At 46.4% G+C, this 24185-nt stretch overlaps 1 long non-coding RNA gene across 1 annotated transcript in view; it reads left to right on the top strand.

The window, feature by feature from the left end:
- The window catches only part of LOC134425488 (uncharacterized), a 107536-nt gene that overhangs the window by 1220 nt on the left and 82131 nt on the right, over positions 1-24185 (top strand). The gene's annotated exons all lie outside the window — the stretch shown is intronic.

Raw genomic sequence — 24185 nt, 5'->3', positions numbered from 1 at the left:
TGGCTGCAAGCAGGTGTGTAACTTTGCAGAGGGGAGGAGTGGGAGAGGGGCTGTGGGGGGAAGCCAAGAAGTTTTCCAAGGATAAAAAAACTCACTGTGTGTGAGAGAATACTCACAACCTTGTTAATATTTACAAACCAGTTGGGAGAAAAGAGGAGGGGGGAAGTACCAGCTTCTTAGGGTTTCCTAGGCTGCGAAACACAATGCCAGTGTCTGAGCAAGCTTCCCCCGTTTTGGAAAGTCAACTGCAGGCTCTTGGTTGCGGCTGCGTTTCGGCTCAGCCTTGCCCTATTTTTTTTTTTTTTTTTTTTTAATTTGTAATGTTTCTGCTTCTGCTGCCTCTCGGGGGCTGAGGAGATGGAAGCCAAGACACTTGGGGTCTCCTGCTTTTCTGTGTGCCTGAATTCTCGGTGCGGTTTCCCGAATAGCTCCGGCCGCTCTGGGAACGGCTGGGCTTTGTCCCACCCCACATTCTTCACCAAATCTGCCACTTTGGCGTGAAACTACTTAGCGCCCTTTCAAAAGGATTTTGTTCCTTTCCCAATGAGCACTAAACAAACTCCCCCTGCCTGTCAAGGGCCCGATTGAGAACTGTTCCCCAAACCTGTATTCCCGATGGCTCGGGATGTGCTTTGTGCCGGGGGGGCCGGGCCGCCGGGGGCTCCTGGCTCTGGGCACCGCGCTCGGCCGGCCCCGCCACCGTCCCCGCTCTCTGCTCGCCTCTGTCCCCGTCCCAGGCCCGCGGCGCTGCCCGAGGCTGTCCCGGCGGGGCTTCCAATCGCCGCCAGCCCGAGCCGGCCCCGCTGCGGCCCTGCCGGGGCGCGCCCAGCGCGGAGCGGCCCCGTGTCCCGAGCCCATCGCTGTCGGGCCTGGGCCCCGGGCGGGCTCCGCGCTGGGACCACCCCAATTCCCTATCCCCGAGGGGAGCCTGTGGTTCCCGCTCGTGGCTCTGGGCGCTGCTCCGGAGCGCCTGGCTCCTGATGGGAGCCGGTTTGGCGGAGAGCCCTTTCCCTCTGCCGCGCCGGTGAGCGCAGCCCCCGCGCCTCCCTCCCCGCGCACGGCCGGGAGCTCCCTGGGACGGCTCCAGGAGCGCCGGGGTCGCACCCCGTGAGTGCGGGAGGCCGGGCCGGGCGGCAAGCGCTGCTCCCGCCGCTCCCCGCGGCCCTCGCCGCCCGCAGCTGCCCCGGCCCGGGCCGCGGGAGCGCGCAGGAACGGGCTCGGGCCCCGCGGGAGCGCGCAGGAACGGGCTCGGGCCCCGCGGGAGCGCGCAGGAGCGCGGGCTCGGGCCCCCCGCGGGAGCGCGCAGGTGCGCGGGCTCGGGCCCCGCGGGAGTGCGCAGGTGCGCGGGCTCGGGCCCCCGCGGGAGCGCGCAGGAGCGCGGGCTCGGGACCCCGCGGGAGCGCGCAGGTGCGCGGGCTCGGGCCCCGCGGGAGCGCGCAGGAGCGCGGGCTCGGGCCCCGCGGGAGCGCACAGGAGCGCGGGCTCGGGCCCCCCGCGGGAGCGCGCAGGTGCGCGGGCTCGGGCCCCCCCCCGGGAGCGCACAGGTGCGCGGGCTCGGGCCCCCCCCGGGAGCGCGCAGGAGCGCGGGCTCGGGCGGCCGCGGCTCCGCAGCCTTCTGTGAAGTGCCGTGCTGGTAGCGCGGGTTGCAGCTTGAGTCTCGACGTTGTTGCCCTGAACGTCTGTCTTTGTGGTAAACTTCCCTCGCCTTCCCGGAGGTGCTGGAGTATTTATCTACACGTTTGGGATTTATTGGTTTGTTTATTTATTTATTTGGAGAAGTATCAGGGGAGGCCTCGCAAACTTTTTCTTTTTAATCTTTCCTTTTAAACAAATGTCGCATTTCAAGCCGCCCTCTCTTCTCCTTTTCACATTGTAGGAAATATTGAAAATGCCACCTTAGTATTGAAGGGATTAACTTGCTTTTCTCCCAGCCGCTAACTCTGGTGTAAAGGGAGCAGTAGATCAACTGTATAATGTGTGCACTGTTTGGTCATTTGTACAAGCAGAACAAAGGTTGAGCTAAGCCAAATTGCATTGCACTTGTGAACCGAGTCCCAATTTGAAGTATCTTTTACAGCAGGGGGAATGAGAACAATTTCGTGTATGTCTAAAAGGGAATAACAAAGCCACTTTCTAGAGCATCTCAAAGTGAAGTAGTGAGGCGTGACATTCCCAGGGTGAGGAGGGACAAAGGCAGGGTCAGGGGGATGAAAAAGGGAATCAAACAGCCACTTTCACATGTCTGCCCTCAACTGCTGCACCTCTCCATAATAGGAAACAACTGTTGTAAAAAGGGGGATTGCTCCCATTCATTCAAAATAGCAAATGATAGCTAAACAACATTGTCAAAACTGAATCAACTTCTGTGCAGTACCACCCAGAAAAAGGTATTGTGTTTTGGTTAATAGCTGGGTGGAGCAAACTTGATTTTCCTTTTTCTTTCTTTTCTTTCTTTCTTTTCTGTCTCTTTTTTGTTGTTGTTTTGTTTTTTTTTTTTTTGGTTTTTTTTTTGTTTTTTTTCCCCCAAGGACTCTTCTTTCCAGATCCATCGGTTTCATAAATTTTATTTTTTATCATGAGCCTTTTTTAACATAACATACTCATCCCATTCACACTTTCTCCTACAGTCTGCTCTTGCCTTGCTGTTCCGTGCAAAACCAGAAAACAAAAAATGTTAGGCTGAGTCCCGTTCTTGCTGCAGTCAGAGCGGCGGTTCAAAATCCGTAAGCAATGTGAATCTTCCTTGAATTGCATGTGCGCGTCGCTCGGCAAAAACCACCTTTAAATTACTAAGCTATTACTTAGCCAAACATTGTGAAATGGGTTTTATGACAATTGACGATGATTTTAAATTTCATATCCACAAGAATAATGGCGCGCACGTTAGGGTTGTTTCCCCTCTTTATAAGCAAAGGTAATAACCGCTTACGGAATTCAGGCTCGGACAAACTTTTTCCCGCATTGTGTGAAGCCTTTAACGAGGCGGGCTTTAATTAGGGTCAGAACTTTGAATGCCCGTGTTTTCCTCTCTGTTGGCGGGGGGCATGTTTGCCAGCAGATCCCGCGGTTGGGCGCGGGGGCTCTGCGCGCTCCCTGCCCGCCGCCCCCGCCCCGCCGCCACCCACCGAGCCGCCCGGGGCCGGAGCGCCGTTCCCGAGCCGGGCTCCCCGCCCCCGCCGGGGCCGCTCCGGAGCTGGGACGGGACGGATGGGACGGGACGGGACGGCCCCGCCCGCGCAGCCCCCCCGCGCTCGGCCCTGCGGGAGCGGCGGCGCTGCCCCGGCCGCGCTGGGCCCCAAAGGCGGCGGGGCCGCGGCCCCTCCGTGCTCCGGGCCCTCCCCGCGGCCTGGGGGATCGCGGGGCCGTGCGGGACGGGGCCAGGGCAGCCCGGCGGCTGCAGGCGGGGCGCTGACCGCGCTTCCCGAGTCCGGCGGCTTCCATCGCTCCCTTGTATCTGTCGCAGACACCCGCCGCTGTCGCCCGCTGTACTCACGACGCGAGCGAAGCTCCCGTCTTCCCATCCACCCTCTGCTCTGCAGCAAAAACCATATTAACCTTCTTTAATATTTCATTCCTGGAAGAAATTATTTGGATCTAACTTTAGAAAAGACTCCCCCGCAGCGATTTCTACCCATGTATTTTTTTTTATCCGTATTTATTATCCAGAGAAATGGTAGTCATACAGCATCCAACCAGCTAAAAAGGATGGAATTTGATAAAGTATTTTTCCCCTTTTGGCGAGCAAAGATTTTACATGGTAATAAAAGACACTAGGAATGGCAAAGCCTTTTGAGCTCTGAGAGCGAGATGTCTGCGCTGTCATTCAGACGAGAGCCCTTTCGTATTTCTCCTACGAGGCAGTATTTCCGTCCAAGTTTGCTCTCTCTTGAGCCGCGACCTGTAGAAGCCCTGCTCTGTGTTTTGGGTGACGGCAGTCTCAGCCGGCACGGCGGTTCTCTCGAGGTACAATTGCGCTTTGAGGAGCGCCGCCGGTAGCGGGAGGGAGCCGGGGCCGGCGCTGAGCCCCCGGACCTGTTGGCAGCCCCGCGTGGAGCTGCGGAGCCGGGCGGAGCTGCCTGGGTAAACTGCTTGTGTATTTCACATTATCATCCCGCTATCTGCAGGCAATGTAGATTTTCTAAAGATCTAATGAATAAACAACCAGCAAGTGCTGGCGGTGTAATTTACATTGTTAATGCCTACATGTGTATAATAAATATGCATTTGTATGTCTTCAAATAAACTCTTTTTAGTTTCTAACCTGTGGTGATTTTTTTAAAAGCTGTCTTTTCCAAGAAACCAATTTTCCTTTTCGTTTCCTGAGCTGGTAGGGATGGAAAAGACCTAGCAAAGCGCTTCCCATCTGCTTTTCGGCGGCGGCGGGGGATGCGCGGGCCCGGGCCCTGCCTGCCCGCCGCAGCGCGTCCCGGGGCGCGGGATGGAGGCCGCGGCCGGGCAGCGGCAGGCACTCATTTCTCAGCGCAACTTGCCACGCTTTCAACAGCAGAACAATTTAAATGTACAATATTAGCTCACAGTATTAGTCTGGAGGTGCAAAGAACAATCCATTCGGAGACCGAGCTTCAAAGGCACCGGATTCCCCTCAAGGAAAAGTTTACAAATGTGGCTGCTCCCTCCCTCCTTCCCTGCCTCCCCCTCCTCCCTCCCTCGCCGGAGACAAGCGGTTTTCCCCGAACGTTTCTGTAGAGGGCATCCCTGCCCAGCTTTCCCCGCCTCGCCGTGCGCAGCCCGCTCCCCCCGCTCCGAGCTCCGCGCCGCCCCCGCGGGTCGCGCTCCGGCAGCGGCGGCTGAAGGCGAAGCTCTCGCTTTCACATCTTCAGGCTGAAAAGTCTGGCGCTCCTAAGCCCCTGCTGACTTCACCTTGGGAGGGATAAAGATTTTCTCCTCATTTTTCGCTACAAACCAGGTGCCACTTTCTTACACCGCTTGATGGCAAATGTCTCGTCTTCAGCGAGCTGGATCTGGCATACATTATTTTAATTAAGTCTATGGCGATTTACTTTCCTCTGAGATCCATTCCACGGTGCAATTAGGAACGTATTGGTGCTAGCACATATGAATATTCAGGAGAGTGTCAATTAATTAGCAGACAGAGGAATCTCATTATGGTGCTCAAAACCCTTTTAGTGCTAAGCAGAATTAAGGGGGCATTTGCCAATGTGCTGGATTAGTGAATATTTTACTGCGCGCTCATTTAACTTCATTATCATAGCACTTACGCTACTCTCTGATTTTATTAATTAAATTGCTCATTAATTTATCCAGAAAGGGGGATAGAAAGTTTTATGACGCCACAGCACTGGCGTAGCCGCCCCAAAGAGCGCGGTGCGCCCGGCGCTCCGCACGAAAGCGTTTCCCCGGGGCCGGCGGAGCGCGGGCAGCGGCAGCGCCCGTCCCGCGGCCCTCAGCCAGGTGCGCTCTTATCTCCCCTCACCCCAGAGATACGTGTAATGCGGCAATTAGTGCTGCTGCAGCAAAGGGAAAAAGGTATCGCTGGGAATTTGAAGCGTAGACTTCGAGTTTCATCTCTTTTTCTACTTAAATCTTTCCTCAGCATCTGGGGAGCAGGAAAGCCCACGATGCGATTTACCCCTTAATCTCTGCGCAGGAAAAAAACTGCAGAAAGAGGAGGCATAATCTCATCTTTCCTAGTACTATGGACAAAATCGGATGCGATGGCTTTCCGGCAGAGACAGAAGCGTAACCTGAACGCTTTGCTGGGGAGGAGCGCGAACGCTTCCCGGGGCCAGGAGCAGCCGAGCGCGGGCTGCGGGTTCGCAGCTTCTCGGCGCAGTCACAACTGCGAACATCAGAAGCCAGTGATCAGGATTACGCTTATTTTCTAATTAGGCAATACTTCAATTCTCATTTTTTCCAAGGAGCATTGTATTAAGAGCAGCTATTAAAAAAAAAATGTCCGTGGGATATTGTGCTTTGCAAAAAACAAACAAAAATTCCCTCAGAAATGTTTAATATTAAATATTAATCGGATTTAAATTCAATAGCCGTATCCTGCGACAGTTATAGATGTGCGGGAAGCTATAGATAATCAGCCCTTGTGCATCTTCACACAGGAGGGATCGACCCGGTGTCAGCAAAGGCTCCGCAGAGGAAAGGGAGACCGATGGAAATGTGTTTTAAAAGTCACCTCTATTTCAGCACCGAGCGCCGAATTTGCCCAAAAAGGTTAGAAAGACAAATATTAAATCTGCCTTCACAAAGGGAGCCGCTAAATAGATCCGAAATTAATATGCATGTAAAATTAATTAGCTGCATTTCATGACATCAAAATAAGTACCTGGGAAACAAGAACACCTTCTGGGCATTTGGCACCATATGCTAGAATTACAGTTAATTGACTAATTACATAAATTAGGCATTAATTTTACAACACATCAAGTATAAAAGATATCTCAATTAATTGTGGAGAGCGAAGGAGGAGGTTAAAGGGGGGCCGCGGTCCGGCCGGGCCGGCGCTGCGGGCGGGGAGCGCGGCCGGAGCTCGGGGCGGGCATTGGCCGCGCTCATTAGAATCAATTACAGCGGAGATTGATTAGCGCGGGGCGGGGAGCGGCGGCCCCGCCGAGAGCGGCCCGGAGCCGCCCAGAGCACGGCACGGCCCGGGACCGGGATTGGGACTGGGATTGGGACCGGGATTGGGATTGGGATTGGGATTGGGATGCGCTCTCTGCACTGAGCGCTCCGTCCCGTGGAGCGTCCTGCCCTCCCCCGCCCCCCTGAGTATTTTATTCTAGGAGGAAAAAACAGTTCTGTGATTTTTCAGGCACTGGGTTGGGGTGTTTTCCAGTGGAGTTATTCAGATTTTCCTATTACTTTGCTACATTGGGAACAAGTTTCAAAGAATATTAACAATTTCAGGCAGCCAGAGCCATGGCACACGGTGCCTTGGAGGTGTGAGGGATGTTCTCTACAGGTCCAGCACCCTGGAGCCTCCTCACCTCTCAGAGAGGCTACCTGACAAGGTTCTTTCCTCCCCCTCAGAATAAAAGGAGTGTCCAGTTTGTACCTGGCTCTACCCAAAAAGGTGCCAGACTGCCTGCATTTACTTTGAAGCTTTCAGTTTAAGCGCGGGGGAGGCTGTGTTAAAATGCAGGAAGGATTTTTTTTTCGGCTGATTGGAATAATTATATCTTCCAAGCTAAAATGGCAAAATTCAAACCAGCCTGGGAGGCTCAGGGTGTGAAAATAGCCCAGGTCATGTAGCAGGTAGTGGAAAACTATCACACTGAGAGTATTTGGGGAGGCACCAGTAAGTGATCTCCATTTACACTGGGATTTGCTGAACACCACAAGTAAACAAGTCCTACTCTACAGCTCTTGGTAAGGTGACTGGTGAAGCTGGGACTGGCCCTGCCCCAGCAAAACAGGAGGTGCAGGGAGGGCTGCCTTCTGCCTTTGTGGGGAAGGGTGGACATTCTTGTTTCTTCTGCCTTACTAATAGGAACAAAATTTGGCTTCCCTCCCCCTTTGTGAATAAATATTCCATAGGAATAGAGAGAGCCCTGTCTGGCTGCATTGGTGACAATACAGCCTGACTGTTGATGGGCTAGAAAACAGATGAAACCCTGCCACATGTCTATCTTTTTATCGAGACAAAATGTTCATTTTGATGTAGCAGTTTTGTGCTGTTGCCAGATGCTGAAGGTACTTGAGGGAGATGTTGACAAGTGGATAATTGTCAACAGAACTAAAACAGACACTTTGTTTACAGTTGAGCGTGATTAATTGAGAGTAAATAAAACAACAGCTCTGTTGATGAAGTCTCTCAGCATCTCAAGTTCACAAGCAGGCAGTGTACCCCAGACAGGAAGGCACTGAACCTGCTCCTGTGCACAGTATCAGAGTTTGGTGATGAGAGCAGCCTGTGCAGCTTGGGCATCACCCTCTAGATTGCAAACCAAGTAGTTTCCTGCTTACTTTTCCTTTCTGTTGGTTTCTTTTCTTTTTTTGTTTGTTTTTCTTTTTTTCCCCTTCAATTTTGGCTTTCGTGGCTGCATCCACAAAGGATTACAGATCACACACTAATCCAAAAGAAAGGGTTGTGCATCCCAGTGCTGGATACAGTTGACTCAAATAAAATGATGGGACAAAAGTGATCTAGAAAACTTAATCAACAGTAAAATAGGAAGTGATGCAGCAGTCTTTCTTCCCACATTGTAACTTAAAGGTTGTTATAGAATATTTCATGCTTTAGTCCAGTAGTGAGTGGCAAAATTAGTAGTGATGGTCACTAAAATCCCGGAATACTCTGCATTTTTGTGAGTTGTTGCTGGTTTGGTTTTCCTTTTTTTATAATTAAGATATGTTTCTATTTGTAGCTCATGTAGCAGTGTATATTTACCCAGACTTGTACAGAAGGTGGCATAGTTAGTATCTAAGTGGTATTCATGCTGCTCAGACCAGACAGATGCTGCAGCTCAATTGGAAGGTGGAGAGGAAATAGAATTTACCAATCCACAGTTGCCCAAATGTGGGTTTTGTGCGTATCTTTTTCAAAATTATAATTTTCTCCCTTCTTTGTGCTTTGCTGCACTCTGCAGCCACTTCCTGTGAATTATTCTTTCTTTAATGGACAGGAGCCCTAGTAAGACACTGTTGCAGCCGCTGGTTCAGTCTCCCCCATGTGCAGCACGCTTATAGGTAAAGTTATGAGCCTGTTAATCTATATTCAAACTTTCTGCCTTGGTCCTGTCCTCGTGTGACTGGAGGTTTAAGGGCAGCCTGTGTGTGTGTGTGTCTGTTGTCAGTGGGCATTCAAACAGCTGGAGGAACTCTGCAGCCACTGCAGCCTGTGAACGGGATGTGCTTGCCCCATCAGCACTGAAGGAGGGGCAAGCTCTCCTACTGATGACTGTTGTGTATTTCTTCTCAAGCCAGTTTCTTGCAGCTTGCAAGTTTGGGGGTGTTTTTTGTGTTTTGTACTCTTTCTTGCTGTCGTTGATTTCAACAGTGCCAGCTTCCAAGGCATATGAGAACATCCCTCAGTCTCATGCCCACAGTTCTTGGTGCCTGTGTTCCAAACAGTCCTTGAGCAGTGATTGGGTGCTACTCATTTGTTAGAGCTGTATCTGCTCAGAGGGAGGGGAAGACTGTCAGGAATTGATAAGAGTTTGCATAGTAATACACATTTATCTGTCATTTCCACACAAGTAACCTCAGGTTATTGTGTCACACTCTGAGGCCAGCCATGCCATCAGCCTCCTGCCCAGAGGTGTCAATGGCCCCAGGGTGCTGCAGGGCAATGAGTGTTGAGATGTGGCTCCATCACCCTTGCTCAGGAGCTGGGATGTTTCTGGTGCTGGCTGCTGGGCTCCTGTCCATGTGGGACTGTGGGTATTGGAGCCATGCCTAAGGGTATTTATTCTGATCATCAGTAGCTTGTCAGTTGGATTATTGATTAGTTTATACTTGGTTTACACTATCACAGCCAAGATGATTGCAGCTTTTTGCCTTGAATCCTCCTGTATCCTTAGTATTTCTCCAATTCCTTTGAAAACCTTTCTCCTTTATTTTATCTGTGATCAAACCTTTGCTCATCCCTCATCTAGAATGTGTCTCTTCCTCTGGAGCATATGCTTGTCTGAGCTGCAGCAGTTGTTGCTTGCCTGTGCAGCTCAGAAGCGCCCCAGGATGCTCCCCAAAGGCTGCTGCACTTCAAAGGAGAAGCTGCAGGCTCAGAGCAGCCAGAAAACAGGAGCCTGTGGGCCTCAGAGCCCCAAAGGTGGCTGCTGGCATGGATGTAAGAGGAAAAGCTCCTTTCAAGGAGCAGCTTTTGAGTTTCCTTCTGCAGGGGAGCACTGGGCACTTCAGAGACAAGGCAGCAAGCCAGGATCCTCGATGCAGATTGTGAAGATCTTCCCAGAAGCCAGAGCAGCTGTGTGGGGAACTCCTGTACAAGTCAAAGCCCCTGGGGATGAGAATTGTTTCCCTGGTGGAGAGGTGAGAGCATGGGCTGTCCAGCTGTGGGTGGCTCTCAGCCCCCAGGTTATGGCTGTCTTGTACCAATCTGGAGACCGCTGTGTTGCTGGTGTGGATGGTGGTGGGTGTCAGCTCTCCAAAACAGAAGGCCCTACTTTATTTGCAAGACAGAAGGGAAAAAATTGTGTCCATACTTATGTTGTTTGCTTTTCATCTGAATGATGTCAAATGGTAAAGAGTTTGGAGATAACATCCTTCTGAGCTTACTTATCTAGCACCTTTTAAGGACAAGTTTTCCAGTGGAGTTATAGAACTTCAAAAATAGGCCTAAGGACAGGAGGTTCTGCTACATTTGACATCAGTGGAATTGGTGTATTTTGCAGATGGTAATGAACAACTGAATTGTATGTGACTTCTGAATGTTCAGTTTCTTTATGATCCAGACACAAGAGCTGTGTCCTATATGTATACATGGACCTATAGGAATGTCTGTCAAAAATCACCATAAATATTATTGACTCTGTAGCCTAGAGCAAACCCTGAGAATGCTTCTGTCTAAGTGGCCCAGGGAGATGTGCCTGGATTTCTTGCTGCCCTGTCAATATAATGCCCTGGAGCATTCAGGGTGTAGGCTGCAGATAGATGTAGGATATACTTTTCTCATGGTCAAAAGTTACTGGTGGATCCTGAGGGAAGACCTGCTCTGGGCATAAAACTCAAATCATTTGCTGCTTCATTATCTTGAAAGACCTTGAGTTGGAGTCAAAATTGAAATAATGAGCCAGACTGATGAAGGTGAATGCATTTGCAGCTGACAGGAGTGGACACATGCTGGTAACCATCTGCTGGGATCCCTTGCACGTAGCTGTGGAAGTGCAGCTTTCATGTTTAGGCTGTGAATGCCACGTGTGTGATTTACTTTATGTGCATATGCTGTCCAACTAAATACTTGCATGGGTATTAAAGCTATTTAAAGTGATATTTGGCTGATTATGTGCTCTTTGGGAAGAGTCTGTCTGATTATCCATTATATATTTTCTTCTGAAAAAAAGAATGCCTCTTTTATTGAGTGTTTGTACACAAAAATCCGGAGATGCAGCAGTTCTGTGCTGAGTATGTAAGTCTGTATGCATTTGCAAAGTAGAACTTTGTTTAACTTGGTTGTCATTAATGGTCAGAGATGCCATGGCACTGGTGCTTCAGAAGTCAGTTAAACATAAAACATTGTAACAGGATTATTAAAGAGTACTGAACGCTGGAGAATGGATGTGTTACAGGAAGGGCCACAGAATTGCTGTGTGCTTAGCGTGTATAATGCAGCTTGCTCAATTTGTTCCTGGCTATTCATAGGAGAGTACATTTTCTCTTTTTAATTGCACAAGATGACAAGACCTTTTAATTAAGGTGGCATCTATAGTATTCATATACTGCAAAACCCACAAATGACTAAAACTTAATAGCATCGTAAAAACTATGGTTAAAGCTTTTACCAACACTGCCATCACAGCAAAGGGTCTTAAATCACCTACATCAGCAGTGAACTTATGCCTACGCTGAGCCTACTGACTCAGAGAGTGGGAACTGATTTCTTTTCATGCAGAAATAGTGTCTTTGTGAGGTTTTTATGGCTGTAGTAAACTGGTAAATGGCCCATTTTTCTTTTCATGTGTACCTGCCCTCCCATGTCTAATTTCTGCAACCTCTGAAATATTCTGTGTCCACTCAGAAGATACTTTTGGGGGAAAAAGACAAAACTTCTCTTCTTCACTCCAAAGTTTCCTGCAGGCTTCAGTGGGACAGAAGGGCAGGGAACGAGGATTGCTTGTGGAGGATGTGGGGAATCAGGGGGGCAGGGCTGGATCCCCAGGAGCAGAGCAGGGAAGCCTCAGTGCTGCTCAGCTTTGATGCTGACTGGAGGTGCCCCTTGGAGAGCCACATCCTCCAGCTCAGGGATCACAGGATTGCAGCAGGGTCACTGCTGCAACAGGGCATGTTAATCACTTGTGAGCAGAGTCCTGGCAAGGATTTATGCACAGGCTGATTATTTTCTGTCTTCCCCTTTTCTTTGCAATGACAGCCTTACATCTGTTGGGCTGGGGTTTGTGGGGGGATGGACCTTCGCCACAGGATGCTGTCCTGTGGCATCCCAGGAACCTCCAGAGGTGCATCCTACTCCGGAGCTGTGGCAGGTATGTGGCAGCTGAGCAGTGGCTGTTTTTGCCTTGGTAACACTGGTAAAAATGGGAAAGGTCCTTGGTTACTTTTATAAGGGGTTAGGCTTTTTTCTCTCTTATTCTGCAGAATGTAAAGGAATATTCTGCAGATCCAAAAGCTATGGTCCTTATTTTTGGCAAGAACATTCTGTGTTTCTCATCACTTTGTGTGTGTGTAACAGTTACTGCAGGGGGCTTTTGTAGGCATTTCTTTTCTCACAAAATTAGAAATTTAACAGTTTGGTTTTAATCATACTCTGATGCTTAGAGTTCCTTGAGCACACTTTCTATCGACTAAGAAATAAACCAGTTTGTATAATCCAACATTTCCCTTGGGATTGGTTCAGAAAGCAACATGATTTTTACTTTATTGCTAAAAATACTGTGTTGTTTACCAGATGAGTATTTAAATAATTTAAGGATGCTATTCTAAAGAGAGACCTTGTTAGAATGAAAAGTGCTTTATCATGAGAACCTCTAGCTAAAGAGAGGAGGACAGAGTAAACAGGCAGAGGAGAAGGGACCTTGGGATGTATTAACATATAGCAACACTAAAATTAATTGACTTAATTATGTCTGGTCTGATATTAGGGAATTATGTTAATCAAGTGTATTTTCTCTATGGTCAGGTTTAGAGTGAGGATTATTTATTTGTGAGTGTGGAATCAGTCATTTAGGGGTTGCTCTCTGCAAAGCTTTGTGACCACTGGGGTTGTTCAGTGGCCAGAATTCTGGACTCTTAAATTCTCTTTGTATCCCCAGTTCAGCCCCAAGGGCCCTGAGCAGCAGGAGTCAATCAGCTGAGTGGGCTGAAGAGTCTGCAGTCTTCCAGAGCCACTCTGTAGACTGTCATGTTTGGTGTGGATTTCATGGCACATGAAAAGCTGTGTATCCTCCTCTTCAGCCCTTCAGCCCAACAATCCACCTTCTGTCCTGTGTCCTGTTCCCTGGGAAGGTGCAAGGCCTTTCCTCAGCACATGGCTGGTTCATCCAGCCAAGGGGCTGGAGCTGCCACCACTGTCATGTTCTGACACAAGTTTGTGTAGCCCTAAAAGTCAAGGGATCAAAAGTAATGTAAATCTGCTAAAGCCTATCTGTCTTGAGTCCTAAGTCACTAAAGGAACTTGAATTGGGCTTATCCAGTTCATCTGTTCAATGACTGGCAAACACATGCTTAAATTTAATGCTGAAGGTGAAAACATTTGGTAAATACTGTCCTAAACGGAGTTAAGTTTTTAAATGCTCTTTGTGCATTGTTGTAGGCACACAGGTTGTGGTGACTGGGAGTGGGGCTGCAGCTCATCCCCATGGGCACAGCTGTGAGCAGCACTGGCAGCAATGAGCCAGGGAGTGCCCAGGGGCACTGACAACCACCACAGGGAGCAGAGGGCACACAGGGCAGTGCATCAACATCAGGGGGGTAAGAGGCTGGGCTGGAGAACAAGAGGAGCAGATGCTGGCAGCCTTCTGCAGGGGTGAGGTGTTACTCTGTGTGGGCAGATGCCTGAGGCCCTCTGATGAGGTGTGGTGTTACTGTGTATGGGTGAGTGCTTAAAGCCTGCTGAAATTGTGTGGGGATACTCTCTGTGTTGTGGCTGTCTCAACTGCAATATCTGCTGTGACACATTTTCACATTTCTTAGGAGCTTCCTCTTTCTGCAGTAAGAGAAAAATAATAAAAAGGTAGTCAGAAACAATAAGTTTGGCTGTAGCTGTACAGATCTGAAGACTGTGGTAGGACAAGATTTGTAGGTGGGGGTTGTAACTTAATTGGACTCTGTGGTATCAATGGAGAATGTAGCTGGTTTTAGTCCCAAAATAATTCCCCTGTAAATTATGGGTTCTTTTTATATTTCTGTACTCAGCACATCAGCTTGTCAACACTTGGAAAATAATATTGCTCATTGCATTAGCTTTGGGAAGTTGTCATGTTGAGGAAGAGTCAGTTTGTCTAAACCAGTCCTGTGCCAAGTGGTCCAAAGAGTTTGAAAAAATGAGAAAATTATATTGTTTTCTAATATTGCAGATGATCCTGAGTGCTTTAAGCAATGAAACTTGCCGCTCTAATGCTGCTTTTAGGCCTGTCAGTATTTGTGGGTGTAGGCAGGCTTGGTGTGTGTCTGGTCCCTTTCAGGGTGCAGAGGCTCCCTGGGTGATTTGTGGCTGGTTCGTGTGGAGGGTTTGCACTGGGATAAACTGGGTTCAGCTGTGTTCAGTGCTCCCACACACTGTGCTGGCAGAGAGCTCTGCTGACTGGCACCCCTTTACTGAAAGGAGCTGGGCACAGGGCAGCTGGGGTGAGGAAAAAGGGGCTTGGGATGAATTCCCTGACTGTTTGACTCATGGAGCCTGGAGTTCAGCCTCAGGGGAAGTTGATGCTCAGGGTCAGGTCTCCAGCTCTGCTGCTGCAGCACTTGCACAAGATGAGTCTCAAATGGGCTGGAAGTTTGTGGCACAGGGTGTGGTTCGAGGACCCGTGTGCGTGTTCTGTGATCTGGATGTGTTTCAGTGAATGTGCTGCAGATCCAGACCCTGATCCTGCTGTGCAGATCCCACAGGAACAGCACATTGAATGTTAATTTATGGGAATTTTGTAAGCCAACTATATGGATGTAGCAGTTGTAATAAGCACGTTTTACAAAAGTATAAGAAGACATATTTAGAAGTTTGCTGATTTGTTTGGGGCTTTTTTTTAATGATTACTGCAGATGTTACTGTTTTGAGACAGTTGCTTAATAGAAAGACAGGAAAGAATGAAATAGGAGTGCTCAGTAAAGTCAACACCCTCTGAAGCTGAAAGCATTAGCCGTACAGAAGTCCTTAAATGTCTACAGTGTTTAAAGGAAGGGAAAAAAGTTTGTCTGTTTCCCTTTCCCAAAGACCAGATATGGATCTAAATAGAAAAATAATTTCCAGATATTTCCTGTTGAGTTCTAATGATGCAATGAATGGGATGAAAGAAAAACTGAAAATACAGGCTATTTCTGATGCTTGCTCCATATCTCTAAATTCAGATGATTGGACAGAACCTGTCAAAGACTCAGTTTTAATTACCTGCTTCCAGTCAAGGGCTGTGGAAACAAGGAACTGAAAGTGATGTGTGCTGTGACACCGTTGGTGTTCAAGCTCTTAACCTCGGTGACCATGGAAATGCCACTTTTGTGTCCTGGTGTCTGCTGTTCTGTCCCTCTCCCTGCCTGTCAGAGACACCATCAGGGACAGCAGAGCAGGAGCAGAGGGAGCAGCCAGCTCTGCACATGGCACAGGGAAAGTACCCAAAGGAAATCTGATTTCAAGGTGGCATCTCCTGTGAGTGGGGTCATGGCTCTGCTCAGCCCTGGGGCTCCAGGGAGTTGTGGCACTGATGGGCTGCTTTGAGCTGCTTTGCTGTGGGGAAACTTTTTGCATTCCAGGACACAGGATCACCTCCCACCTGTGCCAGAATCCTGATGATGATGAAACTGGCAGCACTGAAAAATATCTCTCATATAACTCCTATGCAGCTACTTAGTTACAATTTTTTAAATTATTATTTTTTTTATTTTAAAGAAAGGGTCACCTTAAACTTGATGAACTTTCACAGCCTGAACAAGCAGGGGACCATGTGGAGAGCAATGTCTCTGGGGATGTACTTTGCAGTGAGAAAGTTCACTTGAGGCAGGAGTCTTAGGTAGATCTGATTGCATTTACAAATACAAAATCTGTCAACAGTAAAGACACCTTCACTGTTTAATCTTCTACTAGAGGGGAAAAAAAAGAAAATCAAAATACTTTTTTCTTTCCCAGAATAGCTATCTGGCAGAAAACTTGAAAAATGTGAATCCCCTTTCTTGATACCAAGTCACTTTGTTGATGAACAGTGCTCCCAGCAAAAACTAGGAATGATACCAGACAAAGGATGCCCAGCATCATTATCTGCATTATATATCAATAGTTGTGCTTCCTTGCTTATGAAGTGTATAACCTTGTGTGTCCTTAAAGTGTAAGAACAAAACACCCACCACCCTAAGGACACCTGGGACTGCACTTCTAAGAAGCCAAGAGAAATAAAAAGATTTTATTAAAATATTATGAATTATTGTTAACATATATTTACATAATTTAATTCATCTCAGGAAACATCTAAAAGAGTGAAATTTTATACACATGTGGTCATGAAGGCGTCCTTTAATATCATAATTTTCTTCTACAACCCATCAGTACACTAGATCCATATTTGAGGGGATTTGCTTATTTTGTCTAATAATGAGACAATTTATGGGGCTGTTATCCCTCAGATGGGGTACTTGCCTGCAGTCTTAGCCTAGCCCTGAGCTAGAGAGACAGTTCCTCTCAAAGATCCTGGTGTTTTGAGTGAACAGTGCAAAATGCTACAGCTTTGGGCTAAGCAAAGGGAGTCAATGGTGTTACTCAAAAATTATTGCTGTTAATAACTGACATTTAAGGCTTTGATATTTCTATTACAATCTTTTTTTCTTTTTTTGGGAGTGCTTAACTTGTAATTAATTTTATTAGGTTGAATGTCATTAGAAAAGAAAACTCAAGCATCTTTAGTCTTCTTGCATATAGAAGCAAATTCTGTTAAAAGCCTTGTCTTTCGAATCTGTTCCTTTTTTAGTCTGAGACAGCTTTGTAGTATTTTTGCAATTAATGGTTGCCAATTCAATAAAGACTTCTGGCATTCTTGGTCAATTGTTCACACAGTCACAGTTTTAAATAGAAAACAGCTAAGGATCTGATTATACTGATGGAAGTGAAGAGGGAAACAAAGCTGAGGAAAGTGATCTGGTGTTAATAGTCTCTTCTAGAAAAATGAACTTATTGCAGGATCCATTATTAGAAGTAAAATCTTAGTGAATGCTGGGGCATTCAGAAGGCAGACAGACACCATTGGGGACACCAGCCTTGAGTGTGCTGTGTACAAGTGATGAGGCTTCTGGGAAAATGTCTGTGTTTAATCACAGAATAATCTTACTTGCAAAGCCATGTATAAAAACAAAATCTTCTGTTTTAGAGCAAAATAAGGCTAATTGTGTGGCTGCCAAACAAATCTGCTTGACAGCATGTCCATTAAAAGGGCGTTATGCTGGTGAGGAAATGCACTGAGGGATCCTGGAAATTCTGTCAGGAACATGAGCACTGTTGGGGTGACCAGATGCCTGTGAACTACAGGTGCATTGTTTTAATTTCTTGTGGTTTTAATCTCTGTATTTTGAAACCCAGGACCATTTCTGCTGCTTTGCCATCTCTATTTCCCCCTCTGTCAGCAGTTGGCTACCAGACAAGCTTTAGATGAATAGCATTCACCTTACTTCAGAGTTGTTTTATGATGCTGGTTAGATGAAATAGTTGCAGCAGATACTCTCAATAAGCAAAGGCCTGTACTCTCTGCAGTTCATTGAACCCATATGGATGGGAACAGCTGCAAAGATGGGTTTGCTACCTGAGGCCAATGTTTGTGTTGCCAAGCGCGACTCCAGCTTGCTGACCCTTGTATAATTCATTGCAGTTGAGGAAATGTTGCTCACACTATTCCATTTTGTGATGAATGGCATTACTTAAAACTGATAGTCTTGTAAAGCAGTGGTGACTTCCCATGTCTGACAGATGTGAACAAAGAATACAGTCAATAAATATTGCTATGTTCTAAAGGAAGATTCACTGCTCACAGTTGAGGGGGAGAAATTTCAGTGCAAAGAGAAAACAGGTGACAAAGAGCTGGTATAAAATTACAATTTAGAAGTTGTGCTTAAGGACGGATCTTTGTGGGGATTCGTGCATTGCAGGTCTCTGAATCATCCAGGTGTGGTGTTGCAGGCACACATTTCAATCTAGCATCATGGAACAGTTGCTGCTTCACTGACCCTCTTACAGGAGCCAGGCAAATCATTTCAGTGACCTTGCTGAGCTTAGACTTCCATGGAATTTGCCCAGAAAGGGAAGGATGCCTCAAGAAGGCCATATCTGGATAATAACATTTTCTATTTAGTACTATTGCTTTAGGGAATGTTTTTCATCCAGATGTTTCCTGGTGCATTTTTATTGACTTTTTTTTCCAAAACTGAGGTTGAGTTTTTTCTTGTTGTGTGAAAGAGCACCTGACCTCCTAAGCAGTGTCTCTGAACTCGGTGGGAAATCCTTGTAGGCTTTGCTGTTGGCCTCTGCAGGCAGCAGCCCCAGGTTCTGATGGGACAGAGACAAGAGCCAGCTGATTATAGTGGTGGTAAGAAGAACAAAAAAGCAGATTATTTGGAAGGTCAGGAATATCCATGAGTAGCCATTAAGAAAAGGAGAAGATGAACTGAGAAGAGAGACATACAAGTGTTTTAGCAGGTTTCTGTGAGAGACTTGGCCAGAAGTTATTATGGTCTGAGAGATGAGAATGGAGCGTGGGGAGGTGAAGTTAAGCAGATCTCTGAGTGGTTTGGAGGTACCACAAGGGGAGCAGGACATGGGTTTCAATGAGGAACAAAGTGAGGTGAGTGGTGGAAATGGTGAGAAGGGAGCAGATTCCTTTATTGTGAACCCTTCTTTCACAAAGCTGGTGTCCCTATGCTTTTAAGGTATATGAGCAAAAATAACATCATTGATCATGTTTAGATAAGAATATACAGGGCACAAAATCACCTGGTATTTGCCCACATTCACTTTGTGATAGGTGTGCAATTGTTTCACAGTCTTCTGCCTAATTTCTTGCCACTTGATGGAGTATGAAGAAAAATGAGGTAGTGTTTCTATAGAATGTCATGGGCTGCCCAATTCAAAGTCCTTTTGAAGTTGAGGTATGGATTAATACTTGTTTTCTGTTGTTTTGTGGTGTTAATGGTGCATCAGCTGCAATACTGTGGATATTTCCCTAGAAATGCTTCATTATCATTAAACTGTAACATTTATTTGTGAGGGAAAATAATTTTTCTCCAAGCCTCCCATTCAAAAACGACAAAAATCTTTGCTAAAAGGCTGTTAGAAAGGTGCCTGAAGTTAAGTCCGTGGAGTCAAATAAGAAGATAAATTTAAGTATCTGTACAGGTAGTGGCTGAAATAAGACAAAACCCAGTTGATAATCTACAGTTCTTTATCCTCAGTCAGTAAAGCTTGCCACAGCACAGAGCTCAAACCGTAGAAGTGTGTTAAAATGAGTGATGCTCCTCCTGCATGCACAGGCAAAGGCCTCTCCCCAGGGGCTGCCAGCAGGGCAGGGTGAGCCCCTGCGCCCAGCTGTGGGGCTGCTGTGCCCCAGCCCTGCCTGCGACACCAGGGATGCTCCTCGAGTTCCAGCTCTAATTGAAGCAGCTCTGACAAAGTGGGTCAGATGTTTGTGGGCACACAAGGTGTGTTTGCAGTTAGCCTGAGAAAAGGATTTTAGCTTTGCTTTGTTGTCACTGATGTTATATCTTCTGAAATCAAAGCTTCAGCACTGAAATGCAGTCATATCATAGTGATTTCTGCAGTTCTCTCTTTCTTTACATTGTGGTGTGTAGTCACAAGGGGCTGAATTAGAGATGTCAAGGCAGCTTTTCTGGGCTTAACTTTGCAATTAAGCTGCTTTAAAAGATTTCCCTATTAAAATGCAAGTAAATAAGCCACAATAAAAGGTAAAATCGTGTGAAACTGAATTGATATTCACTTGGACAGTAGCAATTCCTTTAAATTTGTTGTATAGATCTGCACACCTTGAGTTTTCAGACTAGCAAAACAATAGTTGTCTTTTATATTCCATATGAACTGGCCAACACAGTAGGAAAAGAAACTTTGTTATTATTACTGTCTTGGGGTTTCACAGTTGTTTTTTGGCAACAGAGAGCTGAGGACTCCTGACCTGGCCTGCAGCTGTGCAGAGGTGTTCTCCAAGGATGCCCAGCTAGCAGCGTTGTGCCTCTGGATTTTCTTGCCTGTGTCACCACTTTCTTTGACTTCCCCAAGGTGACCTTTTAATTTTATTTTGTTTTCTGGGATTGGCAGCCTGGTTGGAATTCTTGCACAATAAATCTGGAAGCGATCTGGAAATCTTGGTCATTTTCCAGCGAATGCGATGGGCATGGGGCTGAACAGAACTTTCTCTGCCTGTGGTACCCTCACTCAGAGTGTAACTGGACACAGCAAACCCTTCCTGCCGGGGCAGCTGAGCCCAGGGAAGGCAGAAAGGAGAATGCAGGGGGGACAGAGAGGAGTGAGGGGAAGTGGAAGAGCGAGGATGCTTGGGGAAGTGAATTGGTGGGACCAGGACTTTCTCTGCTTGTCTTCTTTCCTCTCCCCAACAAGCTGAGGACGCTGCTGCCTTTCTCTGTGACCTCGGTAAGGGAGCGGTGTTTGCTCCCTGCTTTGCTCCGTTCAGCTGCGGCATCGGCTGCTGCAGCTCCCTTGGCGGATGGGAAACAAACCCGTGTTGGGAGCTCCAGGAGCTCGAGCAAGCTGCCAAACTGTTTTTGCAGAGCCAGCGAGAAAGGGGAAACCATGATGCTCCTCTTTATCTCCCTGCCAAAACTGAATGGGATTTCCTGAGACAAAGGAAGGGCACTTCACCACCTGCAGGGCTGCTTATCAAAGGCCTTCTACACACAATGGAGGTGTGAGAGCTTTTCAAAAGTGAGGTCACAGATGTCCTCTAAAGCCGAAAGTATTGAGCAATCTAGATAGAAAAGCCATTTACCGAGTTCCTGGAAATATCATTATATGCACTTGTGGGTATATAAATATGTACATAGGTGCGTACAAGTATCTCTGTACTTTGATATAATGTCCACGGATCGACTGATGTGACATCAAAGGGTACAGCCCCTCTCCATGCTTATCTAGACAGAAGCAACAGCAGAAATGGATGTGAAAACCAGACCAACATAATTCCTTTAAGAGAACTGAAAATCTTGTATTTATATCTTTCATTTTGCACTTCACTTCCTCTGTTTTGTCATTTTGTCATGTCTCTATTCAGGTGCTGAAGTCCTTAGGGAAGGCTGCATTTTCTTGGCAGGGTGACACAGTGCACTTTTGAAAGTTTATGACTACTATGAGAAATAAATATCCAGTGAAATGGCATTTTCACGATTGAAGCTTCTGTTAGCAGTGATACCATCACCAACAGAAACAAGCCTAGGATTCTGGATGTGCTCTCCCAAGCCTTAGAAATGCACCCACAGAACCTGTGGGGAGGACCTTATCTTCCCCTTAGAAGATCAAAGGAGGGGACCCTTCAGGGACACTCTGTTGCTTGTGTGTGTACACACCTGACACCTCAACTGAGTCATATTTTACAAATGTCTCTGCATTTGACTTGCTTCATTTATTGAAGTGCATTTGAAGTGTAATATTCGTAATTTGAGAACTGTATTCAGTAACTTGGTTCCAGTGGTTATTCCTGGTATGTGATACTGAAACATAGGAGATCAAGTACAAACACTGATTTTACTTCATAATAACAGATGTAGACTAATTGATTTCTACGTTGCAAAGCAATTCAGTTGCACAGTTCTTGTAACAAAACATGACCTGGGAGAGTGTATCTGGAGCACTGTATCTAACACCAAGTAAAGGCAGGAATCTCTCAGTAGCCATAAGAAACTATTTTCATTTGGAAATATAAAATTATACCTGACACTTAGCAGAGGTGTCACTGTGGCTGGAGCTGAGCAAAGTAATGCCTTTTAATATAAAATAATAAAACTTCATTTGAAGTGCAATCTTTTTGAGTAGACCAATAAAATTACTTATCTTGCAGTCAATGCTGATAGAGTATCTGTATAAATGGCCACAGATCACTGAGTGACACTTATAACCACTCTTAGATCACTATTCAGTGGCTTTTAGGATTTTTTTTTGGTGAATCTTAAAAACAGCTTAGGGGTGTCAGGACCATCCTATGGCAGAAGTCTCGACCCAAGTTTAGAATTCCATGAGAGAGAGCGGAGTAGTGCAGTAAGCAGGGACAGGGCACCTGTTGGGAGCTGTGTGCCACTGGCACGGCCTCAGGGACTGGGATCCCTCCCACATAAAAAGCAGAGTTGCCTCTGCAAAGCAATAAACAAAAAAAATGCATTGTTCCAACCGGTGCTCTATGTCACATGTTGAGAAGGCTGTACCTGCTGCAGGGAAGGGGAGATCCCAATCTGTGTCAATTTGCCATTAAAATGTAGGAATGGCCACACACACACACACACACACACACACACACACACACACACACACACACGGGCCTGCAAAGGATGGATTCATTGTGGTTTAAACAGCAGCTAATAGCTGAGAATAATCTCAGCAAGTGAGGTTAGGGGAAGGGTATTGATTTTGTGTCATACAAATGTAGGTAGAACATCTAAGAATTAAATAATGTTCCCAGGGCACTTTTCAGTCTGACTGGCTGAAAGAGGAAGGCACAACTTATTTAACGATCTGTAGAACGCAGCACCCTTGAGGTCAATAATGTGTACTTAACCTTTAGGTTTTCCATGTTGTCTGCTTGTCCAGTTGGTTTATGAAGTGTATGCTAACATGGCTGGGGATTTAAGGCAGTGATAACTTGATCTCTCAAACGTTCTCTGCTGTTGCATGTGGATGTTGGACAAATCCATTGTGAATTCTGCTGAGCTTTCCCTGGCACTGCCTGCAGCGACGGCTGCTGCTCAGTCCCAGCCTGCTGCTCTGAATGCAAGCCAACAGTGTTCATAACGTGAACACTAAGATTGCTGTCTTAGCCCAGTTTTACTTTGCCCCCAAAATTTAAAATGAAAATAGCCTCTCCTAGCCTTCAGCTTTTATCAAGAGATGTGTGCTTAGCTGGTGGCACAAATAATGATTAATTAACTTTAAAAAAGAAATCTGATAAGAAATAAAGGCCGAACTTCAGTTGACAGCAAGCATACCTCATTTAAGATGAGAGTAAAGATTTTTACAAAGTGATCCTTATTAGACACTAAAATCTAATGCCTGAATTCTGTAGAGTTTTACTTCTCTGGGAAAGCTTTAGCTCATTCTTACAGGAGAGCCACAGTTAAAATATTGAGCTGGCAGTCAATAGACTGCGAGTTCTGTTTCCAGCTCTGCAAAAAGTTTCTGTGTGTGTGGCAAAACCTCAGTGTGTGATTCAGCACAGCTCTGAAGGATGTGCCTTCACTTAAGCAGCTGACAGTCACCCCCATTTGCATAGAATTGCTGTGTTTGGGAAATGCCAGAGCTCTTGGCTGGCTAAGGGCTCATCATGGAAATACATGGAACTACAAATTTCACATGTTCACTTGCTTCTGAAGGAAACTAATGATGATAATTTTGTATTTCCAGAAAAATATCTTATCTTCCCAGCTCCAAATGGTGGGGCAGAACAGGAAGTAATGACAATGTTAGCGAAATTCATCCTGATATCTAAAATATTCCATACAAGCATTGTGCTTCCCCTTATTTATTGATTGGAGCATTGTCTCCCTGGATTGCTTTCTGAAAGGTTTGGATCAAAGTAGTTAAAATTTTAAGGGTATCTCAGAACACAGATCAAATTAGTACGATCTCATTATTCTACTAATTTTCTTTTTATTTTCTTTCTATTTATGAGTCATCTAATATTTATGTTTATTAGTAAACGACGATTAGATATTTTTTCAAACAAAATCTGCAGTGGAATCTGAGTGTTTGATAACTTTTTGGAAATGAGGTTATGATCCTATGAAAACTTTTGCCTGAAGCAATGACTGTTTCCATCTGAGTAGTTCTATCGATTTATTCTTGTATAGAAACATATGAAGGATAGATGTGCAATGTTATATTGTACGTGCATGATGCTGAGTCTTTCAGGAGGATTTCTCTCACAGGAAGACAATACTTTGCCTCAGTGACCTTTCCCCCTACAAGTAATCTGTCACTGTATAATTAAATGGGAAAGTAAATAATGTTATTATTTCTGAGCATGGACACAGCGCACACAGTAACAAATCGGATTCAAAGAATAGCTGATGAGGGGATTTGTGGAGATCCTTGATGCAAAGTTTTAAGTGCAGTACAACCAGATACCTATTCTAAATTGGCTGCCACT

Source organism: Melospiza melodia, chromosome 15, assembly GCF_035770615.1.
Source record: "Melospiza melodia melodia isolate bMelMel2 chromosome 15, bMelMel2.pri, whole genome shotgun sequence".
NCBI lineage: Eukaryota > Metazoa > Chordata > Aves > Passeriformes > Passerellidae > Melospiza > Melospiza melodia.
The sequence above is the reverse complement of the archived record's forward strand: the minus strand, read 5'-3'. Positions and strand labels throughout refer to the sequence as shown.